Raw genomic sequence first — 27,766 nt, forward strand, 5'->3', positions numbered from 1 at the left:
CTCACCATCCCCGTCCCGCCCCCTCCTCCAAACGTCCCCATCCCGCTCCCCCCGTACCCCCTTCGTCCCCCTCACGTTCCCCCCCCCCATCCACCCCTCGGCCCCCCCCATACCCCCGCCTTGTCCCCTCGGCCCCCCTTCCCTGGATGCTGCAGCTCCAACAACACTCGAGAACCTCGACACCACCCAGGACAAAGCAGCCCCGCTTGATTGGCCCCCCATCCACAGACATTCACTCCCTCCACCCCCGACACACAGTGACAGCCATAGAACCATAGAAATTTTCAGCTCAGAAACAGGCCTTTTGGCCCTTCTTGTCTGTGCCGAACCATTTTATGCCTCGTCCCACTGACCTGCACTTGGACCATATTCCTCCACACCCCTCTCATCCATGAACCCATCCAAGTTTTTCTTAAATGTTAAAAGTGACCCCGCATTTACCACTTTATCCGGCAGCTCATTCCACACTCCCACCACTCTCTGCATGAAGAAGCCCCCCCTAATATTCCCTTTAAACTTTTATCCTTTCACCCTTAACCCATGCCCTCTGGTTTTTTTCTCCCCGAGCCTCAGTGGAAAAAGCCTGCTTGCATTCACTCTATCTATACCCATCAAAATCTTATACACCTCGATCAAATCTCCCCTCAATCTTCTACGCTCCAGGGAATAAAGTCCCAACCTATTCAATCTCTCTCTGTAACTCAGCTTCTCAAGTCCCGGCAACATCCTTGTGAACCTTCTCTGCACTCTTTCAATCTTATTTACATCCTTCCTGTAACTAGGTGACCAAAACTGTACACAATACTCCAAATTCGGCCTCACCAATGCCTTATATAACCTTTCCATAACACTCCAACTTTTATACTCGATACTCCGATTTATAAAGGCCAATGTACCAAAGGCACTCTTTACGACCCTATCCACCTGTGACGTCACTTTTAGGGAATTCTGTACCTGTATTCCCAGATCCCTCTGTTCAACTGCACTCTTCAGAGTCCTACCATTTACCCTGTACGTTCTACTTTGGTTTGTCCTTCCAAAGTGCAATATCTCACACTTGTCTGCGTTAAATTCCATTTGCCATTTTTCAGCCCATTTTTCTAGTTGGTCCAAATCCCTCTGCAAGCTTTGAAAACCTTCCTCACTGTCCACTACACCTCCAATCTTTGTATCATCAGCAAACTTGCTGATCCAATTGACCACATTATCATCCAGATCATTGATATAGATGACAAACAACAATGGACCCAACACCGATCCCTGCGGCACACCACTAGTCACAGGCCTCCACTCAGAGAAGCAATCCTCCACAACCACTCTCTGGCTTCTTCCATTGAAGCTTTCGGAGCTCCAAGCCCCTTCTTCAGGTGAGTGGGAATTCTGTTCACAAACAGGGCATATAAAGACACAAACTCAATTTACATGAATAATGGTTGGAATGCGAATACTTACAACTAATCAAGTCTTTAAGAAACAAAACAATGTGAGTGGAGAGAGCATCAAGACAGGCTAAAAAGATGTGTATTGTCTCCAGACAAGACAGCCAGTGAAACTCTGTGGGGGTTACAAATAGTGTGCCATGAACCCAATATCCCGGTTTAGGCCGTCCTCATGTGTGCGGAACTTGGCTATCAGTTTCTGCTCAGCGACTCTGCGCTGTCGTGTGTCGCAAAGGCCGCCTTGGAGAACGCTTACCCGAAGATCAGAGGCTGAATGCCCGTGACCGCTGAAGTGCTCCCCAACAGGAAGAGAACAGTCTTGCCTGGTGATTGTCGAGCGGTGTTCATTCATCTGTTGTCGCAGCGTCTGCATAGTTTCCCCAATGTACCATGCCTCGGGACGAGCAGGCAAAGCATCGACTCGCCCCCGGCCCCCCAACCAAACCCCTGCCCCCCAACCCCCCACCGCCCCCCCCCAACCCAACCCCCCAACCCCCCACCGCCCCCCAACCCCCCACCGCCCCCCCCAACCCACCCCCCCACCAAACCCCCACCCCAACCCTTATCGTTTAAATACGGCAGGGAGAAGTAGAGAGACCAATGTGGATTGGAAATCAATGTCTCGTTTTATTGCAGAGATATTGTCTGTGATTCTGGTGTAAAATGTTTCATATATCTGACAGTGTTGAGTATTGGGTTTTATTGTTACTGCCTGGGTGTTAAACAGCTCCTGTGTGGAGCACAGAAAGGGCAATCTGTCCTGGGGGACATGGACACCCCTTACACAGCCCAGCGGAATTTACTGACATTCATTTCAACACATGGAAAATCTGGGAAGTTTCTGTCATTGGCGACAATCCTCCCGCTGGATGGAATTCTCCTCGATTTTGGGAAATTCTCTCACCCATCATCAGCATTGGGGGGTGTTCTGTTTTCATTGTTAAAATCTGACCGGAGACATTCAGGAGTGAAATTATGCAGCAATTTTATACATTAAAGTGTCGGAAAATGTGGATTGTCTCTGGGGATAGATATTGGGAACATTGTAACTTTCCAGGGTGATAAGGTGCGGAGTCCAGTGGAATTTACCGACAATCATTTCCATCCAAGGAAAATCTGGGAAGTTTCTGTCATTTGTGCCAATCTCTCTACTTGACGGCTGTTCCTGTTCTTGTGAGTAATTCATTGCGGGTGCAGTAAGTTTCTGGGATGGGTTGAGACTTTGGGTGAACTCAACTCTTTCATTGTTACAAAGCGCACCGCTGCCACCTGCTGACGGAATCACAGTGCTGCAGTAAGAAAGTCCCCATTAAAAACGGCCCAAGAAGTGAAGACTATCTCTGAAGGTTCACAGATTCGATGGACCGAATAGCCTCCTTCTGTGTTGTATCAGACTGGGATTGTTATATATTCTTAAACTTGGATCTGATCAAATCCAGATTAACAAATCGCATTCAGTAAATCCCATTGTTTGGTGAGATGTTCCCTGACTATTACTGAGAAAGATTATCAGGAGAATGTCACATTAATACTCACCATTCTGTGAGAAGGATTTACGCATTAAAATTCTGCAATAAATCAATATATGCTGCTATAGTTAGTTGGCTTAGAAACCCGCAATGAAAACTATTTAAATATAAATTGTTCTAACAGGGGGATTTAACAACAGGAATCGTGGAGAACAAGTGATTAGAGAACTCAGGTTCTGAACACAATCGCTGTCAGTCTTGGTATCAAGACTCTGGTTTGTGCAAGGCAACTCCAATCTACTGCACTCCTGGTTTGTCTGTTCATCTGATGAATATCTCAATGGAATGTGTTCTGCCGGATGAAATGTTGGACATTAAATGCTCCACTGATCTCATTCAGAGTCCCCAGAGGATCATAGAGTCACTGAACACAATAAAATCGACTGTGATCTCGATATGTTCCATCTAAACTGTGTTCTTATATAATTATTATTCCTCATTTACTGAGTTCACTGTTAACTGATCTCTTTGTTTCTAAAAGGACATCTAAACTTCTGTATTTCCAACAGCCGCTTATGCACAGCTCTGATAATTAGTTGTTCCTGACAGGAATTAGGAATATTGCCATTCTGCCCTTTCCAGCCTTTCCGCCTCAGCATTGAATTCAGGAACTTCAGATTCTAACCACTGTTACCATTCTGCTGTAACCATTAACACTGCTCTAGAACCATCTTATGCTTCTTCACCAGTCCCATTCCCCATTCTCTTATACTTTGCACCGTTACACCTTTAGACATTTAACCTCTCCTGTCTTCCACCAATTCATAGAACTTTCCCTGTTGTTACTCTCCGCCCTTTTCCCTGACACTGCGCTTGCTGCCAAATTATTTACTCTGTAAAATATTCCAGTTCCAATGAAAGGCTGTCGACTTGAAAAGTGAATTCTGTGGCTCTCTCTCTTGATGCTGCCTGATCTTTTGAGTGCTTCCTGTGTTTTATGTTTTATTACGGATTGGGTCTGTTAATGTCTGATATATAACTTTCACTCACTGCAGAGTAAATACAGTAACACAGCAGGGAGCTGAAGAGAACCGGGGCGGGATTCACCCAAAGAAATGTGACCTCAGCAATTTGAATGAGAAAGCGCTGAAACTCGCCATGGCTTCCAGACACCAGGCGGAGAGTTCCACTCAGCTACTCTCAGAAATACGAATGTTCCATTCACAACTCCTCAGACGCAGCATCTTCAACAAGGAAGAATCTAACCAACGCCTCTTGATATTGAGCAGCGATGCTAAGTTCACTTTGGAAGCAAAAATAAGAAGGCAGATCACGACCTAAATGATGCAAATTGAGAGAGGGGAGTGTGCAGCGGGACCTGGGTGGCCTTATGCACCAGTCGCTGAAGGTAAGCATGCAGGTGCAGCAGGCCGTAAAGAAGGCAAATGGTATGTTGACCTTCATTGCGAGAGGTTTCGAATACAGGAGCAGGGATGTGTTGTTGTAATTATATAGGGCCTTGATGAGGCCACATTTAGAATATTGTGTGCAGTTTTGGTCTCCTTTTCTGAGGAAGGATGGTCTTGCTCTCGGGCGAGTGCAACAAAGGTTTACCAGGATGATTCCGGGGATGGCGGGACTGATGTATGAGGAGACGTTGACTAGGTTAGGATTGTTTTCACTGGAGTTCAGACGAATGAGGGGGGAATCTCAAAGATACTTATAAAATTCTAACAGGACTAGACAGGGTAGATGCAGGTTCCCGATGGTGGGGGAGTCCAGAATCAGGGGTCTCAGTCGGAGGGTTCAGGGTAGACCATTTCAGACGGAGATGAGGAGACGTTTCTTCACCCAAAGAGTAGTGAGCCTGTGGAATTCATTACCACAGGAAGTAGTTGATGTCAAAACATTGAATGTATTCAAATAGCGGCTAGATATAGCACTTGGGACGAATGGGATCAAAGGTTATGAGGAGAAAGGTAGTTCATTTTCTCGTGGTAATGCTCTTCAGACCAAGGGGTCAATGTCCTGGCTGAAACTCCCCATGGCTTCCAGACACCAGGCGGAGAGTTCCACTCAGCTTGTGCGGAATTTGGATGTGGTTGCGGTGACGGAAACTTGGTTAAAAGAAGGACAGGACTGGCAGCTGAATATTCCGGGGTATAAGTGTTTTAGGCGAGACAGAGGAGGGGCTAAAAAAGGTGGGGGAGTAGCGATATTAGTTAAGGAGCATATTACCGCGGTGCAGAGGGTAGACAACTTAGAGGGGTCATGTACTGAGTCGCTGTGGGTGGAACTCAGAAACAGGAAGGGTGCAGTCACTATGCTGGGGGTGTACTACAGACCACCCAACAGCCCACGGGAAGTGGAGGAAAGGATATGTCAGGAGATTCTGGATAGGTGCAGAAAACATAGGGTTGTTGTAGTGGGGGACTTTAATTTCCCTGGCACAGACTGGAAAGTGCTTAGAGCTGGGGGACCGGACGGGGAGGAATTTGTAAAATGCGTACTGGAAGGTTCTTTGGAACCGTATGTAGATAGCCCGACTAGAGAGGGGGCTATACTGGACCTAGTTCTGGGAAATGAGCCCGGCCAGGTCGTCAAAGTTTCGGTAGGGGAACATGTGGCAAATAGTGACCACAACTCTGTTAACTTTAGGATAGTAATGGACAAGGATGAGTGCTGTCCTACGGGCAGGGTGCTAAATTGGGGGAAGGCTGACTATAGCCGGATTAGGCAGGAATTGGTGGATGTTGATTGGGAGAGGATGTTCGAGGGTAAGTCCGCGTCTGGCATGTGGGAGTCTTTTAAGGAACTATTGATAAGGCTGCAGGATAGGCATGTGCCTGTAAAAAGGAAAGATAGGAAAGGTAGGATTCGAGAGCCGTGGATAACCAGGGAAATTGAGGATCTGATTAAAATGAAAAGGGAGGCGTACGTTAAGTCCAGGCAACTAAAAACAGATGGAGCTCTGGAGGAATACAGAGAGAGTAGGAAAGATCTCAAACGGGGAGTTAGAAGGGCAAAAAGAGGTCACGAGATGTTCTTGGCAGGCAGGATTAAGGAGAATCCTAAGGCATTCTATTCATACGTTAGGAACAAAAGAGTTGTCAGGGAGAAAATCGGACCTCTCAGGGACAAAGGAGGGGAATTATGCTTAGAACCCAAGGGAATAGGGGAGATCCTAAATGAATACTTTGCATCGGTATTCACGAAGGAGAGGGGCGTGTTAACCGGGAGTGTCTCAGAGGGAGGTGTTGACCCGTTAGAGAAAATCTCCATTACAAGAGAGGAAGTGTTAGGTTTTTTAGGGAACATTAAAACTGACAAAGCCCCAGGGCCTGATGGCATCTATCCTCGACTGCTCAGGGAGACGAGAGGTGAAATTGCTGGGCCTCTGACGGAAATCTTTGTCGCTTCTTTGGACACGGGTGAGGTCCCTGAGGATTGGAGGATAGCGAATGTGGTCCCGTTGTTTAAGAAGGGTAGCAGGGATAACCCAGGAAATTATAGGCCGGTGAGCTTGACGTCCGTGGTAGGGAAGTTGTTGGAGAGGATTCTTAGAGACAGGATGTATGTGCATTTAGAACGGAACAATCTCATTAGTGACAGACAGCATGGTTTTGTAAGAGGGAGGTCGTGCCTTACAAATTTGGTGGAGTTTTTTGAGGAAGTGACAAAAACGGTTGATGAAGGAAGGGCCGTGGATGTCGTCTATATGGATTTCAGTAAGGCATTTGACAAAGTCCCACATGGCAGGTTGGTTAAGAAGGTTAAGGCTCATGGGATACAAGGAGAAGTGGCTCGATGGGTGGAGAACTGGCTTGGCCATAGGAGACAGAGGGTAGTGGTCGAAGGGTCTTTTTCCGGCTGGAGGTCTGTGACCAGTGGTGTTCCGCAGGGCTCTGTACTGGGACCTCTGCTATTTGTGATATATATAAATGATTTGGAAGAAGGTGTAACTGGTGTAATCAGCAAGTTTGCGGATGACACGAAGATGGCTGGAATTGCGGATAGCGAAGAGCATTGTCGGGCAATACAGCAGGATATAGATAGGCTGGAAAATTGGGCGGAGAGATGGCAGATGGAGTTTAATCCGGATAAATGCGAAGTGATGCATTTTGGAAGAAATAATGTAGGGAGGAGTTATACAATAAATGGCAGAGTCATCAGGAGTATAGAAACACAGAGGGACCTAGGTGTGCAAGTCCACAAATCCTTGAAGGTGGCAACACAGGTGGAGAAGGTGGTGAAGAAGGCATATGGTATGCTTGCCTTTATAGGACGGGGTATAGAGTATAAAAGCTGGAGTCTGATGATGCAGCTGTATAGAACGCTGGTTAGGCCACATTTGGAGTACTGCGTCCAGTTCTGGTCGCCGCAGTACCAGAAGGACGTGGAGGCATTGGAGAGAGTGCAGAGAAGGTTTACCAGGATGTTGCCTGGTATGGAGGGTCTTAGCTATGAGGAGAGATTGGGTAGACTGGGGTTGTTCTCCTTGGAAAGACGGAGAATGAGGGGAGATCTAATAGAGGTATACAAGATTATGAAGGGTATAGATAGGGTGAACAGTGGGAAGCTTTTTCCCAGGTCGGAGGTGACGATCACGAGGGGTCACGGGCTCAAGCTGAGAGGGGCGAAGTATAACTCAGACATCAGAGGGATGTTTTTTACACAGAGGGTGGTGGGGGCCTGGAATGCGCTGCCAAGTAGGATGGTGGAGGCAGGCACGCTGACATCGTTTAAGACTTACCTGGATAGTCACATGAGCAGCCTGGGAATGGAGGGATACAAACGATTGGTCTTGTTGGACCTAGGAGCGGCACAGGCTTGGAGGGCCGAAGGGCCTGTTTCCTGTGCTGTACTGTTCTTTGTTCTTTTGTTCTATTTACAAACGATGCCACCGCCCTCCCAAAGCGCGCTTGTTGCGTGAGCCCTTGGGCGACGGCCCTGAGTGGGGGTAGAGCAGCTGGCACTGAGGAGAAAGCAGAATTAGGCTATTGAGTTGGACGATCAGTCATGATCGTGATGAATGGCGGAGCAGGCTCGAAGGGCCGAATGGCCTCCTCCTGTTCCTATCTTCTATGTTCCTGTTTCTATTGCCGACGCTGAGTCCCGCACCATCAACAACCTCTGGTGTCATTGACCTGAAACACAGTTGGACGGATCAGATAAATATTGTGAAACAAGATCAGAGGCTGGGAATTCTGCAGTAGGTAACTCATCTGCCAAAGTCTGCTCATCCTATAAAAGGAACAAGTCAAGATTGTGAAGTGATATTCTCCATTGGCCTGGTAAAGTGCAACTCCAACAACACACGAAATTCGGCACCATCCAGAACAACGCAACCCGCTTCATCGGCTGCAGTATTTACCGGAGAGAATATCTGCATTGTTCATTGTGAATGTAAAAAAACCAAATTACTGCGGATGCTGGAATCTGAAACCAAAAAAGAAAGTGCTGGAAAAGCTCAGCAGATCTGGCAGCTTCTGTAAGGAGAGAAAAGGCCTGCCGTTTCGAATCCAGGTGACCCTTTGTCAAAGTAGACAAAGCTGAATTGTGAATGTGCCGTGTCATTTTTATTTTCAGTATTAATGAGGAGTATAATCATGGAATTGAATCATAGAGTCCCTACGGTGCAGAAGGAGGTCATTTAAACCTCCGTATTTACCCTACTAATCCCCCTGAAAACCACGCAGACACGGGGAGAATGTGCAAACTCCACACTGACAGTGACACGAGGCCAGAATTGTACTCGGGTCCCTGGCGCTGTGAGGCAGCAGTGCTAACCGCTGTGCCACCTTGCCGCTGTTATGAGTGCCGTTATCAGAGGACAATCTGAGATTTACTGAGACAGGTGGTGCAGCTACTCTGAGTAATTCATTGGGGTGCAGTCAGTTTCTGGGACGGGTTGAAACTCTGTGTGAACTCAAGTCTTTCATTGTTACAAAGCGCATCGCTGCCACCTGCTGACAGAATCTCAGTGCTGCAGGAAAGAATTCCCCATTAAAAACGGCCCAAGAAGTGGGGAAGGTTCACAGACTCGATCGGGCGATTGCATTTCTTCCGTCCTAAACCCAACCATCTTCAGTTACTTCATCAATGACCTTCCATCCATCGTAGGGTCAGAAATGAGGACGTTCGCTGATAATTACACAGTGTTAAGCACCATTCACAATTCCTCAATGACCAGTCAGTGGGGAAGCTCTCCCACTTTTGGCGCAAGTCCCCAAATGTCAGTGCGAGGGTCTCTGATGAGTTGTCTGGGTAGAATTTTCCTTTGCCACATCTGAAGACTCGGTGAATGCCAGGTCGTTGTTTTTGATTTAACCTTGTTTGACTTTTCCACCGCTGTTTGATATAACCGGGTGGTTTTCTGGGCCATTTCAGAGAGAAGAGTAAACAACAGTTCTCTGAACTTGGAGTCACAGGCTGGCCAGACCTGGTAAGGACGGCAGATTTCCTTCCTTGGAGAACAGTCTTGTTGTTTGATTGTCATTATTACAGAGACTAGCTCTTTATTCCAGCTTTATTTAATGAATTGATTTAAATTCTCCAGCTGCTGCTGTGGGATTTGAACTCAGGACCTGAGAGCATTAACCTCGGCCTCTGGATTTCTACTGCAGGAGCATTACTGTCATTGCCGATGAGGTTTCTCGTTCAAGTCTCCACAACTAGGGGAAACATCCTCCCAGCATCAGCCCTTTGCAGCCCTTTAAGAATGTTATATTTCAATGAGATCACGTCTGATTCTTCTAAACTCTGTGTAATATCGACAGAATCGACACATTCCTTCTCATTGAACACTCCCCTTTTAAAAAATATATATTTATTCGTCACAAGTCAGGCTTACATTAACATTGCAATGAAGTTACTGTGAAATTCCCCTAGTCGCCACACTCCGGCGCCTGTTCGGGTCAATGCACCTAACCAGTACATCTTTCAGACTGTGGGAGGAAACCGGAGCACCCGGAGGAAACCCACGCAGATACAGGGAGAACGTGACATGAGTTATAGGGAACTAGTTACACCGGGGCATCGGGAGGAAGACACGTGGGTCACAGTTAGGAGGAGTAAAGGTCAGAAGGGTAACGTACCAGAGAGTACTCCAGTGGCTGTCTCTCATAATAGGAAGGGCTTGGCGACAGGTGTGAGAGGGGAGGGGAGTGAGCAATTAGTGGAGGGGTCACCCGTGGTTGCCCCACTCCAAAACAAGTATATTGTTTTGGATAGTGTGGAGGAGGATGACTCTCCAGGGGTAAGCCACAGTGACCAGGTCACTGGCACAGAGTCAGGATCTGTGGCCCGGAAAGGAAAGAGAGGGGTTAGGAGAGCAATAGTGGTGGGGGATGCATCCGTTAGAGGCACGGACAGGCGATTCTGTGGGTGCGAACGGGACTCCAGGATGGTAGTCTGCCTACCTGGTGCTGGGGTAATGGATGTCACTGAGCGGATAGGAGGCATCTTAAAAGGGGAAGATAAAGAAACGGATGTCATTGTACACATTGGTGCAAATGACGTAGATAGGAAGAGCAGGGGGATCCTACGAGAGCAATTCAGGGAGTTGGGAAATAGACTAAAAAGTAGGGCCTCCAGGGTGGCCATCTCTGGGCTGCTCCCAATGCCTCGTGCCAGTGAGGCTAAGAATAGGGAGTTAGTACAATTGAATGCTTGGCTAAAGGACTGGTCCAGGAGGGAGGGCTCCATTTTCCTAGATCAATGGGAAGTTTTCAGGAGAGGATGGCACCTGTACAAGAAGGACGGGTCACAACTAAGTTGGAAGGGCATGAATATCCTGGCTGGGAGTTTTGCTAGTGCAGTTCGGGGGTTTAAACTAGTATGGCAGGGGGGTGGGGATCAAAATATTAGGTCTACAAGTGTCGAGGCTGGGGACGAGCTTGGGGCTGGGACAAGGCTGGCAAAGGAGAAGAGCACTCTGGGGGAGGATGACCTCACTGGGCCTAGAGGTCTGGAGTGCTTATACTTCAATGCGTGGGCGGCACGGTAGCACAGTGGTTAGCACTGCTGCTTCACAGCTCCAGGGTCCCGGGTTCGATTCCCGGCTCGGGTCACTGTCTGTGTGGAGTTTGCACATTCTCCTCGTGTTTGCGTGGGTTTCCTCCGGGTGCTCCGGTTTCCTCCCACAGTCCAAAGATGTGCGGGTTAGGTTGATTGGCCAGGTTAAAATTGCCCCTGAGATGCGTAGGTTAGAGGGATTAGCGGGTAAATATGTGGGGGTAGGGCCTGGGTGGGATTGTGGTCGGTGCAGACTCGATGGGCCGAATGGCCTCCTTCTGCACTGTAGGGTTTCTATGAATGCAAGGAGCGTAGCAGGTAAGACAGACGAACTTAGGGCCTTAATGCTCACGAGGAATTTGGATGTGGTTGCGGCGACGGAGACTTGGTTGAAAGAGGGACAGGACTGGCAGCTGAATATTCCGGGGTACAAGTGTTTTAGGCGAGACAGAGGAGGGGCCAAAAGAGGTGGGGGAGTAGCAGTATTAGTTAGAGAGCATATTGCAGCGGTGCAGAGGGAGGACAATTCAGAGGGGTCGTGTAATGAGTCACTGTGGGTGGAGCTTAGAAACAGGAAGGGCGCAGTCACTATGTTGGGGGTGTACTACAGGCCCCCCAACAGCCCAAGGGAAGTGGAAGAACGGATATGTCAGGAGATACTGGATAGGTGCAGGAAAAATAGGGTTGTTGTCGTGGGAGACTTCAATTTCCCTGGTATAGACTGGAAATCGCTGAGAGCTGGGACTCTGATTGGGGAGGAATTTGTAAAATGCGTACAGGAGGGTTCTTTGGAACAATATGTAGATAACCCGACTAGAGAGGGGCCTGTACTGGACCTAGTACTGGGGAATGAGCCCGGTCAGGTCTTCAAAGTTTCGGTCGGGGAACATGTGGCAAATAGTGACCACAATTCTGTTACCTTTGGGATGATGGAAAAGGATGAGTGGTGTCCCAAGGGTAAGGTGTTGGATTGGGGGAAGGTTAACTTTAGTGGGATTAGGCAGAAATTGGCAGCTCTTGATTGGGAGAGGCTGTTTGAGGGTAAATCCACATCTGGCATGTGGGAGTCTTTTAAGGAACAGTTGTTAGGGCTACAGGACAGGCATGTGCCTGTAAAAAAGAAGGATAGGAAGGGTAGGATTCGAGAACCGTGGATAACCAGGGAAATTGAGGGACTGGTCAAAAAGAAAAGAGAGGCGTATGTTAGGTCCAGGCAGCTAAAAATGGAGGGAGCTCTGGAGGAGTACAAAGAAAATAGGAAAGAACTCAAACGGGGAATTAGAAGGGCAAAAAGGGGTCATGAAACGTCCTTGGCAGACAGGATTAAGGAGAATCCCAAGGCATTTTAGTCATACGTTAGGAACAAAAGGGTTGTCAGGGAAAAAATCGGACCTCTCAGGGACAAAAGTGGGAAGTTATGCTTAGAGCCCAAAGAAGTAGGGGAGATCCTAAATGAATACTTTGCGTCGGTATTCACAAAGGAGAGGGATGTGTTGACTGGGAGTGTCTCGGAGGGGAGTGTTGAACCGTTGGAGAAACTCTCCATTACAAGGGAGGAAGTGTTAGGTTTGTTAGAGAATATAAAGACTGACAAATCCCCAGGGCCTGATGGAATCTATCCAAGGCTGCTCAGGGAGACGAGAGATGAAATCGCTGGGCCTCTGATGCAAATCTTTGTCTCGTCACTGGACACAGGTGAGGTCCCAGAGGATTGGAGGATAGCTAATGTTGTCCCGTTATTTAAGAAGGGTAGGAAGGATAACCTGGGTAATTATAGGCTGGTGAGCTTGACGTCCATGGTGGGGAAGTTGTTGGAGAAGATTCTTAGAGATAGGATGTATGCGCATTTAGAAAGGAATAAACTCATTCACGATAGTCAGCATGGATTTGTGAGAGGGAGGTCATGCCTCACTAACCTGGTGGAGTTTTTTGAAGAAGTGACCAGAATGGTTGACGAGGGAAGGGCCGTGGATGTCGTCTATATGGACTTTAGTAAAGCGTTTGACAAAGTCCCTCATGGTAGGCTGGTGAAAAAGGTTGGATCTCATGGGATAAAGGGGGAGGTGGCTAGATGGGTGGAGAACTGGCTTGGTCACAGAAGACAGAGGGTGGTAGTGGAGGGGTCTTTTTCCGGCTGGCGGCCTGTGACTAGTGGTGTTCCGCAGGGCTCTGTATTGGGACCTCTGCTGTTTGTGATTTATACAAAAGATCTGGAAGAAGGTGTAACTGGGGTGATCAGTAAGTTTGCAGACGACACAAAATTGGCAGGACTTGCAGATAGTGAGGAGTATTGTCAGAAGCTACAGAAGGATATAGATAGGCTGGAAATTTGGGCAAAAGAATGGCAGATGGAGTTCAATCCTGATAAATGCGAAGTGATGCATTTTGGTAGAAATAATGTAGGGAGGAGCTATACGATAAATGGCAGAACCATAAAGGGTGTAGATACGCAGAGGGACCTGGGTGTGCAAGTCCACAGATCCTTGAAGGTGACGTCACAGGTGGAGAAGGTGGTGAAGAAGGCATATGGCATGCTTGTCTTTATAGGACGGGGCATAGAGTATAAAAGTTGGGGTCTGATGTTGCAGTTGTATAGAACGTTGGTTCGGCCGCATTTGGAATACTGCGTCCAGTTCTGGTTGCCACACTACCAGAAGGACATGGAGGCTTTAGAGAGAGTGCAGAGGAGATTTACCAGGATGTTGCCTGGTATGGAAGGGGTTAGTTATAAGGAGAGATTGGGTAAACTGGGGTTGTTCTCCCTGGAAAGACGGAGAATGAGGGGAGACTTAATCGCGGTGTATAACATTATGAAAGGCATAGATAGGGTGAACGGTGGGAAGCTTTTCCCCAGGTCGGTGGTGACGTTCACGAGGGGTCATAGGTTCAAGGTGAAGGGGGGGAGGTTTAACACAGATATCAGAAGGGCATATTTTACACAGAGGGTGTTAGGGGCCTGGAATGCGCTGCCAGGCAAGGTGGTGGAGGCGGACACACTGGGAACGTTTAAGACTTATCTGGACAGCCATATGAACGGAGTGGGAATGGAGGGATACAAAAGAATGGTCTAGTTTGGACCAGGGAGCGGCATGGGCTTGGAGGGCCGAAGGGCCTGTTCCTGTGCTGTATTGTTCTTTGTTCTTTGTACTCGGTTCCACGTTTGCCTTATTGGTCGGGGCAATCACGCAAAAGAAGTCACAGGTCTTGCTTGAGGGACGGTCGATTTAAAACTATGATGAGGAGGAACTTTTTGCAGAGGGTGGTGAATTTGTGGAACTCGCTGCCCCTTAGCGCGGTGGAGTCTGAATCATTAAATGGTTTCACATTGCTGATAAAATAATGGGTTTATTAAAATGGGAACAGGTGGATTTGAGACCAGGGAGGGATCAGCCATAATCTGATGGAATGGCGGAGCAGGCTCGAAGGGCTGAAAGGCCTAATTCTGCTCCCAGTTCCTATGTTCCGAGACGAGCTTTATATTGTAAATATATTCATTACGATTAAATTCAAACAGCAGAGTGTTGGGGTGTTTAACCCATGAATATTATATTATATTAATATTGGATGGGAATAGAGGGGTTTTAGTTCAGTTGGGCAGCTGTAATTTTCTTTGTTCTTTGACCCCAGAACATTAGCCTGGGCCTCTGGATGACTGACCCAGGGACATTACAAACACGAAATAATCTCCAGAGAAATGGCCCCCTCTTCCTTCTCTCTCTCTCTTTACCACCTCTACTGCACCTTCCACTCTCCTCTTGTGCTCTCTCACCCTCACTCCACACTGAACTCTTCCTTCCTCACTCTGTGATCAACATCAATCCACCTCACCCTGTTCCTATTTCCAATGATTCTCGGGTGTAAATCCGGATCTCTTTTGTTTGAACCCTCGAGTGGCAGCAATTCAGAACCCGAGTGAGCATGTGAAAAAAGGAAAAAGATTTTGAATAAATCACAGCAAGAAATTAAATCACTGACTGTGTTATTGTAACTTTCCCCCAGCTCCAGCCTCTCTGACTCTGGATCCGAACACAGTGAATCCCCGGCTCATCATGTCTGAGGACCGGACCAGTGTGAGACTCGGAGACAAACGGTAGCCGCTCCCTGACACCCCGGAGAGGTTTGATCCCTGGCTCTTTGTCCTGGGATCAGAGGGATTCACATCAGGGAGACATTACTGGGAGGTGGAGGTGGGGGAGACAGAGTGGGGTCTGGGAGTGGCCCGAGAGTCTGTGAAGAGGAAAGAGAGAATCCCCCTGAGCCCTGAGTCCGGATTCTGGGGCTGTTTCCCGGAAGTGGTTATTCAGCCCTCACCTCCCCCTCACCGACCCCCCTCACCCCGAGTGTGAATCCCCGGAAGATCGGGGTTTTCCTGGACTATGAGGGTGGACAGGTGTCATTTTACAATGCGGACAACATGTCCCATCTCCACACTTTCACCCACACTTTCACTGAGAGAATCTTTCCCATCTTCAGTCCCGGAACTGAATGGCAACGGGAAAACCTCGGTCCCCGCTGCGGGGTTAAAGGTCACTTACCGATCCATCCCATAATTTCACACCGTCTCCCTGCCTCCTGCCAGCTGTAAACTGATGGGTGTGGGTCTCAGTCACGGGTGGAGAGAGAAGCCAGGTTAACATTCCGGGTATAAACCCTGTAACTGGGAACTGGGAATTGAAAGATCAGCAAGGATCCCTTAGGGCTGGGGGAAAGAAGGAAGGGGAGAAAAGAGAAATAGAAGCTCAATTGTAGAGAGGAATTCACTGGGTAGAATGAGCTGTGAACTGCAGGAACCCGGTGACCTTCCTGCCTGTAATGTTGCTCTGGAGGCGGCAGGTGGCGATAGATGACAAGGGCCATGTCCAGAATAAGTGGGAATCATCTTCGGAATGAGAGCTCTGTCATTCAGGAGAGATGATGTGGAGATGCCGGCGTTGGACTGGGGTAAACAGGAAAAAGTTTAACAACACCAGGTTAAAGTCCAACAGGTTTATTTGGTAGCAAAAGCCACACAAGCTTTCGGAGCCCCACTCACCTGAAGAAGGGGCTTCAGGTTCCGAAAGCTTGTGTGGCTTTTGCTACCAAATAAACCTGTTGGACTTTAACCTGGTGTTGTTAAACTTCTTACTGTATTCAGGAGAGAATCAGGAACCTCTTTGGTACATGGGGCAGATGGTGGTAATGTCACCAGAGCTGACATAGAGAAACCCAGGATAATAATCGCAGGACAGAGATTCAAATCCCACCACATAATTGCACAAATAAATCTGGAATATAGATTTTTATTTTATTTATTAGTGTCACAAGTAGGCTTACATTAACACTGCAATGAAGTTACTGTGAAAATCCCCTAGTCACCACACTCCGGGACCTGTTCCGGTGTACTGAGGGAGAATTTAGCATGGCCATGGCACCAAACCAGCACGTCTTTTGGACTGTGGGAGGAAACCCACGTAGATATGGGGAGAACGTGCAGACTCCGAACAGAGTGACCCAAGCCGGGAATTGAAGCTGGGTTCCTGGCACTTTGAGGCAGCAGTGCTAACCAATGTGCCACCGTACCACCCCAACCAAAGCCATTTGTCGCAACCTCATAGGGAAGAAAATCTGCCATCTTCACCTGGTCTAGCCTACCAGCCACACCGCTATATGTTTGACTATTAACTGTCCTGCGTAATGGTCCAGCAAACCACTCAGTTCAACGGTAATTAGAAATGGGCAACAAACGCTGGTGCAGTCATCGATGTACACATCCCATAAAAAAGGGAATGGAAATGTGGAACTTTCTCTTATGGAGCATCAGAGTAGAAAGCGATTCTGTAATTAAGGCGGGTAGTTTTTCTATGTTTCTATTAGGTAGGCCTAAAAGGTCAGGATATGTTCGGCACAACTTGTGGGGCCGAAGGGCCTGTTTTGTACTGTAGTTTTTCTCTGTTTCTATGTTTCTAAATGGAGTTGCTGCACAGGGGCAATCTTACTGTATTTGAATGGAAAGAAAAAAATGGGCTGAATGTCCCACTCTTGTTGAGGGGCAGGATGTTTCGGGGAGATGTGAGGAAACACTTTTTTACCCAAAGGGTGGTGACGGTCTGGAATGCATTGCCTGGGATGGTGGTAGAGGCGGATTGCCTCATGTCCTTTAAAAAGTATCTGGATCAGCACATCATAATATTCAGGGCTATGGGCCAAGTGCTGGCAGATAGGCAGATGTGGAGGCTTTGGAGAGGGTACAGAAAAAATTTACCAGGATGTTGCCTGGTCTGGAGGGCATTAGCTATGAGGAGAGGTTGGAGAAACTTGGTTTGTGGACGGCGGTTGAGGGGAGACCTGATGGAAGTCTACAAGATTATGAGAGGCATGGACAGATGGATAGTCAGAAGCTTTTTCCCAGGGTGGAAGAGTCAATTACGAGGGGGCATAGTTTTAAGGTGCGAGGGGCAAGGTTTAAAGGAGATGTACGAGGCAGATGTTTTACACTGAGAGTAGTGGGCGCCTGGAACTCGTTGTCGGGGGAGATAGTGGAAGCGGATATGGTAGTGACTTTTAAGGGGTGTCTTGACAAGTACAAGAATAGGATGGTAATAGAGGGATATGTTCCCCGGAAGGGTAGGAGGTATTAGTTCAGTCAGGCAGCATGGTCGGTGCAGGCTTGGAGGGCTGAAGGGTCTGTTCCTGTGCTGTAATTTTCTTTGTTCTTTATTAGGTGGGAGTTCAGGTGTTTCTCATATGTAGGTGCGGACTCGATGAGCCGGAGGGCCTCGACTAAGCTGTATAATTCTATGATTGTTCCAACTCTGTGTGGTTTGGATCTCACCACCAAAGGTGGAGTAGGGGAGTTCTTCCAGTTTTCTGGTCAGCATTCCTCTTTGAACCAACAGTGGCAAAGAGAGATTAACTACTCACCCATCTAATTTTGATTTGATTTATTGTCACGTACTAGTATGCAGTGAAAAGCATTGTTTCTTGCGCACTATATGGTTAAAGCAACCATACATAGAAAAGGAAAGGAGTGCAGAATGTACTGTTACAGTCATAGCTAGGGTGTCAGAAAGATCAACTTAATGCAAGGTAGGTCCATTCAAATGTCTGATGGCAGCAGGGAAGAAACTTTCTTGAGTCGGTTGGTATGTGACCTCAGACTTTTGTATCTTTTTCCCGACGGAAGAAGGTGGAAGTGAGAATGTCCGGGGTGTGTGGGGTCCTTAATTATGCTGGCTGCTTTTCCGAGGAAGTGTAGTCAGTGTCAATGGATGGGGGGCTGGTTTGCGTGATAGACTGGGCTATGTTCACAAAGCTTTGTAGTTTCTTGCAGTCTTGGTCGGAGCAGGAGCCGTACCAAGCTGTGATACATCCGGAGAGGATGTTTTCTCTTGTGCATCTGTAAAAATTGGTGAGAGTGTAGCAGACATGCTGAATTTCCTTCGCCGCTTGCGAAAGTAGAGGTATTGGTGGGCTTTCTGAACTATAGCATCGGCGAGGAGGGACCAGGGCAGGTTCTTTGTGATCTGGACACCTGGAAACTTGAAGCTCTCAACCATTTCGACTTCTTCCCGTTGTTGCAGACAGGGGCATGTCCTCCAGTACGTTTTCTGAAGTCGATGATGGTGCTGTGTGTAACAAGGCTGTTGCATTTTCCGATGTGAGAACAGCGACTGTATTTATGAGTGAAGCTTTGCGGGTGCAGCAGGGTTCTGGGATGGGTTGAGCTGCTGCAGAAACGCACACGACTCCACCTGCTGGAGGATCAGCAGCACAGCAGGAAAGTGTTTCCCACTGAACAGGAAACTGAGTGAGAAAATACACCGTTCCTGCCGCGCTTTTCATCATGTGGAGATGCCGGCGTGGGACTGGGGTAAGCACAGTAAGAAGTCTCACAACACCAGGTTAAAGTCCAACAGATTTATTTGGTAGCACAAGCAACCACAAGCCATTTGGTGGCTTGTGCTACCAAATAAACCTGTTGGACTTTAACCTGGTGTCGTGAGACTTGTTACTGCTTTTTCATCACCAAGGGATGCCTTAAAGTGTTTTACAGTCAATGAAGTATTTCTTGAAGCGTGCTCGTCCTTGGAATGCAGCAGCCAGTTTGTGCTCAGCAAACTTCCAAAAGCCGGAACATGATAATGATCAGATAATCTGTCATGTTGAGATGTTTATAGGGAAGGGGGTTGAATATTACCCAGGCTCGGGGGACGATATCCTTGGTCTTCAAAATAGTAAGAAGTTTAACAACACCAGGTTAAAGTCCAAAGGTTGGACTTTAACCTGGTGTTGTTAAACTTCTTACTGTGTTTACCCCAGTCCAACGCCGGCATCTCCACATCTTCAAAATAGTGCCATGCTTCATCCTCTATCCAGTGACTTGTTATTTGGTGAATCTTTGGTGTGGTTGAGTCCAGTTCATTATTCACAGCTCATCCTTACCCGCACTGGCCTGCAGGTGGTTACAGATCCATAGCATGTGGTTGACTCTTAAATAGCCTCTGTTCAAGGACAATAAGGGATGGGCTATAAATGCCCACATGTCATGAATGAGTTAAAAAAATCTACTTCCAATTTGTAACCCAGTTGGTGGGTGTAATCACCAAAGCTTCTTCACCACCCAGCAACTCACCAAGCCTCCAAACCCATCACTCCCCATACCCCCCACTGGCCAACCCAGCAACACACACTGCCCATAGCCCCCCCTCCCCCCACCCCCCCACAGATCCCCCAGCAACACACACTCCCCATACCACTCCCCCCCACAGACCCCCCAGCAACACACTCCCCATACCCCCCCACAGACCCCCCAGTAACACACTCCCCATACCCCCCCACAGACCCTCCGCAACACACTCCGCATACCCCCCCCACAGACCCCCCAGCAACACACACTCCCCATACCCCCCCACAGACCCACCCCAGGAACACATGCTCCCCATACCCGCCCCACAGCAACACACACTCCCCATGCCCCACACATTCCCCCCAGCAACACACACTCTCCATATCCCCACAGACCACCCAACAACACATTCCCCCCCCATATCCCCCAGCAACACACTCCCCCCCCCATATCCCCCAGCAACACACACTCTCCATAACCCCCACGGCCCCCAGAATGGATACACAGCCCCCAATATTTCCTCCACAGCTCCCCAGCATGGATACACAGCCCCCCCATTCACAACACACACCCAGAACCCATGCAGTCACGGCCCCAGTGCTGCTTGAGGCTTGCCCTGAGCTGCAGCACTGCCACTTCAGAGAGTTTCCAGCCCATCCAACAGCAGCAACTGTCTTTGCTGCCGCCAGCACTAGGACCCAGAGTCAGCGCTAAGACCAGAGGTCAGCACTCAGACCCGGGCCCATGCTGAGAGGCCGAAGTCGAACTCTGTGAATAACAGCAACCCCTCCACACACTCGCAGCCCCCCCAATGCAAAACACAACATGGCCGCCATGAAATAACCCCCCCCCCCCCCCCAACCCCACCACCTCAGAAGCATGGAGCTATTTAAAAGCAGAGACTTACCCCCTCGCTCACCCTCTCTGCTCTCTGAATGCGGGTGTTACACTTGAGGTGTTTTTCTCACTGATTCCAGCTGCAGCGAACGAGGTGGTTAAGGCAGCTGAGCTGGGATGATTGGGAGTGAAACTCGTTAATTACATTGCGATGAACGCAAAAAAATGCAAACATACGTTTTGCCCGTTTTGGGCGTGGTCCCGATCGTGCTGATGTTTTTGGTGGGAAAGTGGGAATGGGCGCAGTTCCCGCAAGTTGCACCATGACCGATTTGATGACTTTTTCCCGCCATAAAATGGGCACAATGAGATGGTAAAATTCTGCCCGGTGATCTTTAACCCAGTTTTCCAGACAGTTCGTGCATGGTTCAGAATAGCAGCAACAGCACGGGCTCTGATCCCCTTTCGGGCTGAGGTAGACTTGGACGCTGCCTCCTCACTCTGTCCCAGAGTAAAATCCTGATTCAGCAACTGACAAATGGAGAAGAGGAAGTAGACATTAACGCTGACTCCTCACATTAACTCGTGATCTTTGTCACAATTTCTAGTTCCAGATATCCATCCCTGCCACAGCGCTAAAACACACGGCATCAAACTCAGAAATCACATCCTACCTGGGTTTGGCTCTGATGAACTATCCCTCCTCACTTTCATCGTCCCACTGATCAGACCATCCTCCTGTGAAATGCCGGCTCTCGGTTATCCGGCTGAGTGGAACTGCCCTCCTCAGGTCACTTCTATTTGTCCGCAGGCACAGACTCATTTCCTGTGGCTTCTCTTCAAACGGGCAGCATTTCACCCAGTTTGGCATCAAGGAGCCCCAGCAAAAGCCAACTCAATGGCAATCAGGGGGAAAATTCTCCACTGGTTGGTGTCTGGATTATTATTCCAGGAACATCACCATCAAGCTGCTAAAGTCTCTGGTTCTGGAGACCCCAGCCAGGGGAACCATCCTTCCAGCATCTACCCTGTGTCAAACTCCCTCTCATTGAAACCCTGGGGAACAGAGACCGAGTCTATTCATTCTCTTCTCATAAAACAATTTTCAGTTGAAGACAACTTTTAAAATGAGGATTTAATCTGATCCAAATATTAGATTATATAAAAATCATAACATGATCTCGCAATGGAAAGAGACCATTCGGCCCATCGTGCCAGTGAACCTTCAAAGAAGTCCCCACTTCTTGCCATTCACAGGAGGCAAGATGGGATCTCATTGAAACATATATAATTCTGACAGGGCTGGGAGGCTGCAGGGATGTTGTTTCCTCTGGCTGGGGGTATGTCACAGGAGTTCACAGCCTCAGGATACGGGGAAGGGTATTTAGGACTGAGATGAGGAGAAACATCTTCACTCAGAGCGTGGTGAACCTGTGGAATTCTCTACCACAGAAGGCATGTTGGCAAAATAACTGAACATATTTAAGAAGGGAATAGTTAGATTTCTACACTCTAAAGGCATCATGGGGTATGGGAGAAGACGGGAGTGTGACATCAAGAGGAGGATCAGCCATGATCAAATTAAATGGCAGAGCAGGCTCGAATGCCCTACTCCTGTTCCTCGTTTCTAAGTCTTTTTCAGACCTCACATGAAGATTTGTGTGCCTTGCTTATCTGCCTGGTAGACCTGGCATGAAGGTTTAAGCAATCAAATTGCTGTGGACATCATTGAAGGATCGGGGTTTAAGCGCATAAGGAGAGAGAGAGAGAGTAGAATGGGCCTGTGTTCTGGACCGTGCTGTGAAGTGACAGGCTATCGATGTGAAGCATGAGCAGCAATAATAGGCCACTATAGGGCCCAGGCAGGAAAGACGTTTATCTTTGCTGTGGGAGACAGAATGGCAGATCACAGTCTCACACTTAAGCTAAGGCCATTTCGGACTGAGACTTAGAGGGGTCTCTGCGGTTGGAGGATCTGGAGTGGTTGCACCTCAAGAACACAGTGCAGGTAAGGGACTCTCAGTGAGCGGATTACAAAGTTACTTCAAAACACATTGGCATGATGAAGATGTCAATGGATATGGGTTTATGATGTATGAGTGACAATCAGGGGCAGGAACATGAACATCCCTCATCAATCTGCATGGAGCAGCGATCTTGAGAGGACAAATGTTGTTCTCATGCTGCTCCTCCCTGTGGGCTCATCCATCTGGTTCTGCCTGAAAGAGCTCTCGGCTAGTTCACCCCCCCCCCCCCCCCCCCGCCCCCCCCATTAGGAGCAGGTGTCAGGGGAACATGAGTGTATCCCTGGTGAGTTTAGATTTGATATTGTTTCCAAGCTGCTGTACACACGGACTTTGTGAGTGTTTGGGTGAAATCACAATTCTACTGACAGGTGTCTGAGATTGTGGGGGAACAGAAGGTCCTAATGCGTGCATTTAACATCAGGACTCTGCATTTTAACAGTTTGGTGCAGGCAAAGGATCAAACCCACAGCAGGGAAGACGGTAACTAGTGAAACTTAATTCTGCTCTCATAAATCAACGTACATGAGAGGAAAATAATGTCAGTAAATAAGTGAAAAATATCCTGAGGCTGTCCAGCCAGCAAAGGATAGAAAAAAATTCAACAGATGTATCAGCAGCTTACTCTGTCTGGAATCTGGGAGCTATCAGATTGACATGGGCCTGTCTGCCACATCATTCCCCTGGGATAGACCCTGCATGTGGTTCAGTGACATCCTGGCCCAGGGGAGATCCACCCACTTTATTACCCTCATGACCGAAGACATCTCGCTCCATCAGGAAAGACATTCTCCGTCTGTAGCACAAGGTTGTGCAGGGTGCAGCAGACAATGATGATCTGGAGCATTCTCTGCGCTCCCTGAGCGGCTCAAACATCTGAACCTCATCTTTAGCATCTTCAGCCCCCTACTATACTCCTTATACACCCATGACTGTGCGGCCAAATTCCTCTCCAATTCAATTTTCAAGTTTGCTGACGACACCATCATACTGGGTCAGATCTCAAATAATGACGAGACAGAGTACAGGAATGAGATAGAGAATCTGGTGAACTGGTGCGGCAACAATAATCTCTCCCTCAATGTCAACAAAATGAAGGAGATTGGCATTGACTTCAGGAAGCGTAAAGGAGAACATGCCCCTGTCTACATTAATGGGGACGAAAGGGAAAGGGTCGAGAGCTTCAAGTTTTTAGGTGTCCAGATCACCAACAACCTGTCCTGGTACCCCCATGCCAACAGTATAGTTAAGAAAACCCACCAACGCCTCTACTTTCTCCAAAGACGAAGGAAATTTGGTATGTCAGCTACGACTCTCACCAACTTTTACCGATGCACCATAGAAAGCATTCTTTCTGGTTGTATCACAGCTTGGTATGGCTTCTGCTCTGCCCAAGACCGCAAGATGTGGGGATGATGGCGTTGGACTGGGGTAGGTACAGTAAGAAGTCTCACAACACCAGGTTAATATAAATAATATAAAAATAAATAATAATAATATAATAGTATAATACCATAAATATAAATAATAATAAGACCGCAAGGAACTACAAAAGGTCGTGAATGGAGCCCAATCCATCATGCAAACCAGCCTCCCATCCATTAACTCTGTCTACACTTCCTGCTGCCTTGGTAAAGGAACCAGCATAATTAAGGATCCCATGCACCCCGGACATTCTCTCTTCCACCTTCTTCCATTGGGAAAAAGATACAAAAGTCTGAGGTCACGTACCAACTGACACAAGAACAGCTTCCTCCCTGCTGCTGTCAGACTTTTGAATGGACTTACCACGCATTAAGTTTAAATTTCTCTACATCCCAGCTATGACTGTAACACTACATTCTGCACTCTCTCATTTCCTTCTCGATGAACACTATGCTTTGTCTGTATAGCACGCAAGAAACAATACTTTTCACTGTATGTTATTACGTGACAATAATTACTCAAATCAAAATCATTTTAAATGCTTTGATACTGGAATTGCTTCGGTTTAAATTCTCGGAAAGTAGAGTTGCTCCTCTATTTGTCTTCACACTTCGACAAGATTTTCTACAGTAAAGACACTGGACCAACACAACCATTGCTACTGCTCTCGTCACCAACTCAACTCCAATCCCAGTACTCCCACGCCATGTGCTGTTGACTGGAGTAAGGGCAGCGGATTTCAGTAAACATTAGGAGAAGGCTTACAGTTTACAATATGACCACAGAAATTGATTACTACCTGCATTAATATAGTGCCTTTGATAAAATATGCCAAGGCAGTTCCCAGAGTGTTCTTGGGATCCATCACATTATTAACTGCAATGGAGGTGGAGTAGGAAATATAAGGACACAATTGGAAATTGAGTGAAAAAACAGAATAATAATTGATGGAGAAGGGGGTGAGGGATTTCAACTACCCTGATATTAATTGGGCAGAGGGGTCAGTTAAAGGGATACGGAAATGGAGTTCCTATGGGCAGCACGGTGGCACAGTGGTTAACACTGCTGCCTCACAAGACCAGGGACCTGGCTTCAATTCCAGCTCAAGTGACGGTCTGTGTGGAGTCTGCATGTTCTCCCCGTATCTGCATGGGTTTTCTCCGTGTGCTCCAGTTTCCACCCACACTCCAAAGATGTGCAGGTTAAGCTGATTGGCTGTGCTAAATTGCCCCTTAGGGTCAGGGGGATTAGGAGGGTAAATACATGGTGTTACGGGGATAGGGTCTGGGTGGGTGTTGTCGGTGTAGGCTCGCAGTAAAGGAAAGCTTAGGAATATAAAAACTGACAATCAGAGCTTCTTTAAATATATGAAAAGGGAGAGAGGGGTCAACGTGGACATAGGGCAATTTGAAAATGAATCTGGGAGATAGTTATGCGGAACAGGTAAATGGCAGAGGAGTTAAACAGATATTTTGCATCAGTCTTTACAGTGGAAGGTACTTGAAACATCCCATTAATACTAAAGAACACGGGGGGGGGGGGGGGGGGGGGAGGAATTATGTACCATCACTAGAAAAGCAGTGTCAGATAAACTAATGAGGCTAAAAGAAGATAGGTCCCCGAGCCCTGATGGATTGCATCCTAGAACCTTAAATGAAATAACTGTATTTGTTGTAATTTTCCAAAAATCCTTGGATTCTGAAGATGTATCGGAGGATTGGAAAACTGCCAATATGACACCGCTATTCAAAAAGGGAAAGAGGCAAAAAGCAGGTCACTGTAGCCCGCTTAGCCTAACATCTATTGCTGGAAAAATGTTGGAATCAATTAAGGAAGAAACAGGGCACATTTAGAAAATCATAATCTAATCAAGCTGAGTCAGCATGGATTCATGAAAGGGAAATCATATCTGACAAATTTATTAGCATTATTCGAGGAAGTCTCAACCAGAGTTGATAAATGGAAACGGTAGATGTGTTGTATCTGGACTTCGAGAAGGCGTTCAACAAGGTAACTCACAAAAGGTTAAGTCATAAGATTAAAGCCAATGGTGTTAGAGATAGTATATTGGCATGTATAGAGAATTAGCTAATGGGCAGGAAACAGTGAGAGGGGAAAAGGGGTTATGTTTCAGGTTGGCAACCTGTTCCACAGGGATCAATGCTGGGACCACAACTGTTTATAATATATATTAATGACTTGGAGGAAGAATGCGAATGTACTGTCGCCAAATTTGCAGCCAACACAAAAATAGGTGGACAGGCAAATTGTGGGAGGGACGCAAACAGTTTGACAAAGAGATATTCAGGAAGCGTAGTGGAGGACACGCTCCTCTACATCAACTGGGATGAAGTCGATATAGAATCGTAGAATCCCTACAATACAGAAGGAGGCCATTCGGCCGAACGAGTCTGCACCGACCATTACTCCAGCCAGGCCCTATTCCTTTAACCCCTCATATTTACCTCGCTAATCCCCCTGGCACTAAGGTTAATTTTAGCATGGCCAATCAACCTAACCTGCACATCTTTGGACTGTGGGAGGCATCTGGAGCACCCGGGGGAAACCCATGCAGACACGGGGAGAATATGCAAACTCCACATAGACAGTGATCCGAGGCCGGAATCGAACCCGGGTCCCTGGCACTGTGTGGCAGCAATGCTAACCACTGTGTCACCGTGCCGCCATGGTTAAGAGCTTCAAGTTTCCAGGTGTCCAGATTACCAACAACTCGTTCTGGTCCCTCCATGTTGCCGCTAGAGTTTAGAAAACCCACCAATGCCTCTACTTTCTCAGGGGGCAAAGGAAATTTGGCATGTCCGCTGCAACTCAGCAACTTTTACAGATGCACCATAGAAAGCACCCTTTCCGGATATATCACAGCTTGGTATGGCTCCTGCTCGGACAAAACTGCAAGTAATGGACGTAGCCCAGTCCATCATGCAAACCACCCTCCCATCCATTGACTCTACTCCCTGCCTCAGAAAAGCAGCCAGCATAATTAAGGACGCCACGCACCCCAGACATTCTCTCTTCCACCTTTATCTGTCAAGAAAAAGATACAAAAGTCTGAGGTCACTTACCAACCAACTCAAGAACAGTTTCTTCCCTGATGCCATCAGACATTTGAATAGACTTACCTTGCATTAAGTTGATCTTTCCCCACACCCGAGCTCTGACTGTAACACTACATTCTGCACACTCTCCGTTCCTTCTCTATGAACGGTATGCGTTGTCTGTATAGTGCGCAAGAAGCAATACTTTTTACTGTGTACTAATACATGTGACAACAATGAACCAAATCAAATCAAAAACTCACTGCCCAAATGCTGAGGACGGAAACCGGTTTTCCTCGCACAGAGAGACAAGAGATGCAACCAATCACCTCCAACGTTCCGCAAACCCGCCTCCCTTCAGTTGTGTGACAGGCGCTCCGGCCACTCCACCTCCCCAATTCGCACAGGCCCCGCCCTCGTGACTCTGGTTGACATCCGGCCAATCCCCTTCCGGACCTCCCGGATTCCCGCCTCTCTCACTCTGAGTGACAGCAGCACTGACCAATCGGCCTCCACATGCCGGGGACCGCTTCGTTCAATGTCATAAGTCACACTGACCAATCGACTTCCCCATTGCTCGGAAACCCGCCGCTTATTCTGATTGAAAGACACTGTAACCAATCGCCTTACGAACTACTCGAAATCCCGCCTCCCAGACGATGACTGAGAGGCGCTTTGACCAATCGTCTTTCAGATTCCCCAGAAATCAGTATTCATGTTCAGAGTGACAGGACTGTCAACCAATCGCCTTCTACGCTTCATGAAACTCGCCTCCCAGAGTCTAAGTGACCAATCACGTTCCCGTTGCCAAGAACACCCGCTTCTTCTCTGATTGACAGTTATAGCGACCAATCGACAGTCCCTCCCCGGAACCGCCTCCCTCAATGGAAATGAC

At 47.8% G+C, this 27,766-nt stretch overlaps 1 long non-coding RNA gene across 1 annotated transcript; it reads right to left on the minus strand.

Annotated features, from left to right (window-relative positions):
- Positions 1 to 17,832: 17,832 nt before the first annotated feature.
- Positions 17,833 to 27,137, minus strand: LOC144496814 (uncharacterized). The gene is made up of 3 exons (XR_013498432.1): positions 26,956 to 27,137; positions 20,437 to 20,897; positions 17,833 to 19,404 (listed from the first exon to the last, which is right to left on the minus strand). It is a non-coding gene; the product is annotated as an uncharacterized LOC144496814 (long non-coding RNA).
- Positions 27,138 to 27,766: the final 629 nt, after the last annotated feature.

Source organism: Mustelus asterias, chromosome 8, assembly GCF_964213995.1.
Source record: "Mustelus asterias chromosome 8, sMusAst1.hap1.1, whole genome shotgun sequence".
Classification (NCBI taxonomy): Eukaryota; Metazoa; Chordata; class Chondrichthyes; order Carcharhiniformes; family Triakidae; genus Mustelus; species Mustelus asterias.